Source organism: Urtica dioica, chromosome 2, assembly GCF_054948205.1.
Source record: "Urtica dioica subsp. dioica isolate 48M chromosome 2, U.dioica_male_clone48M_v1_H2, whole genome shotgun sequence".
Lineage (NCBI taxonomy): Eukaryota > Viridiplantae > Streptophyta > Magnoliopsida > Rosales > Urticaceae > Urtica > Urtica dioica.
The window spans coordinates 36,611,338-36,618,269 of NC_142757.1; the positions used below are offsets into that span (position 1 = coordinate 36,611,338).

The 6,932-nt window shown below is 38.4% G+C and overlaps 1 long non-coding RNA gene across 1 annotated transcript; it reads left to right on the forward strand.

Annotated features, from left to right (window-relative positions):
- Nucleotides 1-2,142: 2,142 nt before the first annotated feature.
- LOC149404566 (uncharacterized) lies at nucleotides 2,143-6,020 on the forward strand. The gene is made up of 3 exons (XR_016295371.1): nucleotides 2,143-2,407; nucleotides 3,449-3,602; nucleotides 5,549-6,020. It is a non-coding gene; the product is annotated as an uncharacterized LOC149404566 (long non-coding RNA).
- The last annotated feature ends 912 nt before the right edge of the window (nucleotides 6,021-6,932 follow it).

Genomic DNA, 6,932 nt, shown 5'->3' on the forward strand with positions numbered 1-6,932 from the left:
TAAACTTATAAACTCTTCACTTGAAGTGGCTTGAAGAATCTCAAGTTCTAGAGACACGGAAGGAAAGAATTTAGACTATCATCAAAGACAAGACTAGGAATATGGAGACTATTATGGGTCGTATTATCATTCTCGTTGTTATACTCCATTATGATTCACCCTTTTTTCTTTTCTTTTTCACATTATTTAGCTCATGTTATTCCTTAATCTACAATCTACCGTAGGAAAGTGTGCAATGGAACAATAACACCACTTGAGTTCTATAATGAAGCCTATGATCTCGAAGGTGTGAAGGTTATGAACTCCATATGTATGTTGGTATTATTGTTCCCTGAATAATAATATAGCATTTCTTACATGTCATACTAACTAACCCTTTCGTCGTATTGATATCTCAACGAGCCGAAGTGTTTGTTCTGTAACGACTCCATTCTAACGGATGCTTTCATATGAGTTATGAGTCTTAAAACAAGAAGTAGGTCGACTAAATTCTAAACTCAATAAAATGACAAAGTTTGTTTGTGTGCTCAACTCTGGAACGGACAATCTTGATGAGATTTTTACTATTGAGAAGAGTACTAAGAATATGAAAGAGTTGGGATATACAAATGGTGCTTATAATTCCTAGACCACCTTTGTTTCTCCTACTCAGAAAGAAGAATGATAAATGTCATGATGGATGTCTCGGAAATTTGGCAACTTTTAGCATCAAGGCAATTTTTAGCATCATCATGTTGCTATCAACTGTCTTCGTTGGATTTGTCATTAGTCCGGACGCCATGGTCATATTCGTCATTTCTTCTACACACTTTATGGGAGAAATCTTCATTTACCGGAATTATCCCATCATTATCAAACCGAGAAGGTTCCCCACACTCGAATAGTTTGAAGTGTGACACTAGATTTTCTCATAGCATGACCGGTGAGAAGTATGAGGAAGAAACCAAGTTGTGGTACCAGAAGTTTGGACACCTAAATCTGAGAAGTATGAGGAAGATTATTTCTTAGAAGGCTACTATGGGTATCCCATAGCTAAAGATTGAAGAAGAAAACATATGTGGTAAATGCGAAGTAGGAAAACATGTCAACTGTCTCATAAGATGGTTCAACATCTTACTACATCTCATGTTCTCGACTTGCTTCACATGGATCATCAGGTCTCATGCAAGTAGAAACTCTTGGGGGGAAAATATGTTTTTTTTCCTTTGTGGATTACTATTTTTGATATACTTGGATTGATTTTATCGTTGAGAAATCTGATATTTTTGTTCTGCTTGAAGCTCTATGTCATCGCAAGCAACGTGAAAAGGTTAATCTATTGGGAATATTGTGAGAATTCAAAGTGATCACGTAAAGGAATTTGAAAACTCAAGCTTTCCATTGTTTTGCAACTCTGAAGGTATGTCTTATGAATTTTATTTTCCTATTACTCTTTAGCATAAAAGGCATTGTGGAGAGAAAGAATCGCACCTTGCAAGAAATGGCCAGAGTCATGATCCATGCTTAGGATCTTCCCTATCACTTTTGGGGCTGAAGCACTCAATACGGTCAGTCATATTCATAATAGAGTGACCATTTGTTCGGACGCTACTACCACTCATTGTAAAATTTGGAGGGGGAGAATGTAATACACAAACTTTTGTAACGCTTGACTTGTGAATTTGAATGAAATAAACGAGCTCCCGTTTGTTACAATTATGTTATTGAGTGAATGATGGACGAATAAGTTTCTCGAGTTAATTTAAAATATATTAAGGTAATGAGAAATCTCGGAATAAATAAAGGAATTATCGAGTTTATCTCGACTAATAAATTATTTCCGAGGAAATATTCCGGAAATTAATTTAAGAAATATATTCTCAAGAATGAGAATTAATTCCGAGACACCTTAAATATATTTTAATTAATTTAGAACGAACGAGAAAATTCTCGGTTCGAATCATATAATTATAATCCCTTCGGTTATAGGTTTAATTAAATAATTATATGAAGATGACTTGGTTGTAATGATTTTTAAGGGACCCATTTGAAAGAAAACAAAGAAAATGGGTTAATTTGTAGACAAGAGGATAAGTATTAGGTTGCCACATCATTGAGGATTCCTTATCTTCTCCACGTCCTTATCTTCTTCTTCCTCTTCTCCCACGCGAAACCTGCAAAGAGTAACAAAGAAAAAAATCTAATCTCCTCCAAGCTAGCTCTCTCGGCCGACCAACCCCAGCACCACCCTTGCATCTCTCTTCTTCCTTGCTTGCGCTCGTCCAGCCGTCTCCAGCCGAGTCTCCATCTCCGCGCGCGCCACCGAGGAGAAGATCGAGGTCGCCGAGAGCCACGGTGACGCCGGAGCAAGAGAAAACGCCGGGGAAGGCGTGGTGACGCACCGGGGAAGCTTATATCACGGGTTGAGGTAATGATCATCTCCTTGGTTTGACTTGATTCTAGGGTTCATAGAGTAAAAAATTGGGGGTTTTTGATCCGAGATGAAATCTGAGATTTTGGTTGGTTATGATTGTTATTTGAGCTTGGTTGTTGTTGATTATGAGATGAATTTGATGATTGAGCATGAAATTCTTGGGTTGGGTTTGATTTTGGACGAAAATGAATATGTTTCAGATAGGGTGATAAAACGGACGTGAGCAGTCTGATGTGTTATGAGTTTATTTTTGTTAGTATTTTTCCTGGAAAGTAGATATTATGGGCTTTCTAAAATGACCATGAACGTAATAATCCGTGGAGTATTGAAAGAGTTATGAATTTTTGAAATCTGGTATTCAAAGCTGTGAACTGCTGAATTCCAGAACAGCGACCCAATATTGCGGGCTGTTTTTGGGATAGCTACTCTGGTCATATGTAGGCTTATAATATATCGTTAGAAAGGTACGGAAGTTAGTTACGTTCTCAAACTGGAATTGTTGGATTTCGAGTTGTATAGCTCGAGTTATGATGCATTTTTCAGTCGCTGTCCAAACCAGCCCGATTATGTGTCTTGTGTTTGAATATGGATATGAGCGTTTGAGCTCGTTTGGTTGTAGGATTGCTCGTTGTATCTCCGGAATTGTTTTGGTTTGAAATTCTTTGCCATGCTTTAGATTTCGAATCGGAGCTTATGTTGGACTTGTTTTAGACGTGAGATTTGATTTGAGGAATTAATTTGGAAATGGTTTTGAGTGGGTGATTTGTTTTATTGGTTGTGAATTTGAAATTGGTGAAATGTGATTTGAGATGTGATATGTGGGCTCGGTTTTTGTTAGTTGATTTTGTAGATAGAAATGTGGATTTAAGGACAAGGTTACGAATTTTGTGACAAGTTAGTTGGATTCGTGTTGGTTGTGTGACTTGTTTGGGTTCGGGTTGTTGAGTCGAGACGTCGGATTTGGAATTTTGGAAATTTGTAAGAGTTTGGTTTTAAGGAATTAACCCTTTATCGGAATCCGCGGTTTGATGACAGTTTTGGACGGACGAGCGGAAACCAGACGAGTCGAAGGCGATGAACTCAGGAATTAACTCTTCTTTTGACGTTTCGACAAGTGTCAAGTATCACGGAGAGCGTGAAAATCAAGACATCGTCAGAAGTCGTCGAACTTTCTGTCGAGCTATTTCAGGTAAGTGTGGAGACATAAGTCAACTACTTACCAATGGAATAATCCTGTTTACGTGCATTTACGTGTTAATAATAAAGAGTAGGAAAAGCCTAAAAGACACAAACACCAAAGATTAAGGCTTCGGCCACTCTTTTTGGAAAATTTAGTTGGGTTTATACCCATAGGTTCAAATGCTAACTTGAACCAGCCACGTTGCTACTTTGTTGTAGTTAGATCCCTCTGTTAACCATAGAGTTTAGCTAGATCTGAGGTGACAGGAGAGCATGTTGGACTCTCGGATTCGAGCCGAGGGTAGAAGTACCGGGAGTCATATCCCGAGTCTTCAACTTAAAACACTAACGAGCATAAAAGGGAAATGATAATTCTTTCGGGATTTAACCCGAGTCGCTCTCATGTAAGTAGCATAGGTGTGTACTCTGAGTGCTACAGAGTACTCGAACCCTAAAGAATTGATGTGTCGATGGTAGGGCTGTACAAAACCGAACCGAAAATCGGATAAAACCGATATCCAAACCGAATCGAAACCGAAATTTGGAGCCACGTCAGCTAACCGAAATTCGGATTCGGATAACCGATCCGGTTTACAAAACTAGACCGGATATCGGATTTGATTTTGGGAAAATCTGGATATTGGTTATTTAACCGATTTTTTTAATTAAAAATAAATATATATTAAAAAAAAGACTTGACCTAATTTTGAGAGAGACCTAGCGTTTTTATTTTTTTCCCAAATCAGATTTTGCTGAAGTGGAAGCACTAAATGATTCTAAGCAAGTTGTTTTGGGTAAGATAATTAATTTGATATTTTATTTGACATATTCATTTTTTGTTTGTTTATTAAAACAAATTTATTTTAAATTTATGTCATTTATTATTAACAGATGATGGTCAAGTTGTCATAAAAGAACAAACTTCTCATATATCAACTCATACTGCTACTACAACTTGATTATGTGATCTATAAAAGTAAAATACAAATTCAATTGTTGTATGGTTTATTATGATCATTAGGGTTGTAATTTTAATTTTATATTATGATATTTACATGTGCATGTAGTTGGAGACGAGTGTCCTTTTGAATTTTATTTTTTTACTCAGTTTTAGATTATGTATTGTCATTTTGGAGCTTTATAAGAGTCGTTTGTACTCGTTTTTTGAATTTTTACAAACCGGATTTGGATTTTAGAAAATGGATATCCATTTTATAAAATTGGATATTAAATTGGATATGATATTTTACAAACTGGATAACCGAATTTTAAAAACTGGATATTGGACTGGATACTGGATTTAAGAAACCGGATAATCGAATATTCGGATAACCGAATTTCGGTTTTAGATTAAATTGGACCGGATGCTGGACCGATTTTTTAAAAACCGAAAATTCGGATTCGGATACTAAAAATGTGAAAACCGAACCGAACCAATCCAGTTTCACCCCTAGTCGATGGTACCAAAAGGAAATGAACCCTGACGGGCTATGAGGGCCTGGGGGATGGCGCTGAGTACTCATATCTCGGGGAGTCGACCAAGAGTTGTACCCGACTTTGTTGCCAGGCTATGAAGGCATGAAGAATGCACCTTGACGGGCTATGAGGGCCTGGGGGTGGCGCCGACGTCGAATGAAGTGGTACCATTAGTGGATCCCAGACAGATGTTAAAACTCTTAGGCCGCCGGATGACTGCTGCTCGAAGTCTAAGGTTGATCTCTTGTCGTTCTAGAGGTTATAGCGGGGGATGTGTGTAACCTTAAAGACGACAAGTATTAGTTAGAGTATGCGCGCATCAGTCATGCTCTAAAACTTGTTAGATTTACATCCTTGCATTCTTATGTGCCTGTTTGCACGTCACATGTTATCACATTGCATTAGTCGCTTTATTTTCTAGGTTAGACTCTCACTTACTGAGTCAATCGACTCATAGTTTTATGACCATTGGTAATGTAGAGAAGGGCAAGACGCCGATGTGAACAAGGAAGTTGAAGATGAAGACCAGACGTGTATCTCTTGACCTTTGGGCTAATGGGAACTCACCCGGGTTCAAACCCTTCTATAATAATATCTATATTTTGTTGAACCCATTCCGTAAACTATGATCCCCAAACTATCCCTCGTATATATACTTAAAATTCGGGAGCTTGTGTATAAACAAGAGTCGCTATAAGGCTCTAATTCCTAAACTCTAAACGCGAAAAATTTACCCAGCTTTTCGTATAACCACTTGTAACACTTATATATCATCGTAATATGTTTAATATAAGCGTTATGAGTATTATGGGTATTTATTCTGATTATGTTGATATGAGATATATTGTTATATATATATGTTGATGTTGAGATCTGAGACGTAATCCCACCGTCTCGGCCCGTGAGCCGCCTTTTCTCGCATTCTCGATGTTGTGACTTGGATTTTAACCGTGCCCTCTTCCATGTATAGAATTGAGCATGCATGGGCCCTAGATGAAACCCGTCTAATGCTGAGAATGTTACAGCGGCGGATCTCACGGAGATCAGACGCGCGCTGGAGAGACAAGCTGCCGACGCGACCCAGAGAGATGAGATGAATCAGAGGTTCGCGCAGCAGCTAGAGGAACAGAACCGCACGATCGCAGAACTCTTAACGAGGCTGAATGCGCCGCCTCAACCGCACCCAGCACCTCCAGTTCCAGGAGAACGACTAGATAATCCACCGCCAGTGCCTGTGGATCCTCTTGAGGAGCTCAACTTCCATATTCCTGACGTCGTTCCTCCTGTGAGCGAGCCGGTATACGAGAGGTTTCGTGTCACGACCCGCGACCTCTCGTCGGCGGCTCACGGGCCGAGACGGTTGGGGTTACGTCTCAGATCTCAACATCAGCATATATATATATATATATATATATATATATATATATATATATATATAACAATATATATCATATCAACATAATCAGAATAAATACCCATAATACTCATAACGCTTATACTAAACATGTTACGATGATATATAAGTGTTATAAGTGGTTATACGAAAAGCTGGATAAATTTTTCGCGTTTAGAGTTTAGGAATTAGAGCCTTATAGCGACTCTTATTTATACACAAGCTCCCAAATTTTAAGTATATATACGAGGGATAGTTTGGGGATCATAGTTTACGGAAGGGGTTCAACAAAATATAGATATTATTATAGAAGGGTTTGAACCCGGGTGAGTTCCCATTAGCTCAAAGGTCAAGAGATACACGTCTGGTCTTCATCTTCAACTTCCTTGTTCACATCGGCGTCTTGCCCTTCTCTACATTACCAAGGGTCATAAACTATGAGTCGATTGACTCAGTAAGTGGGAGTCTAAC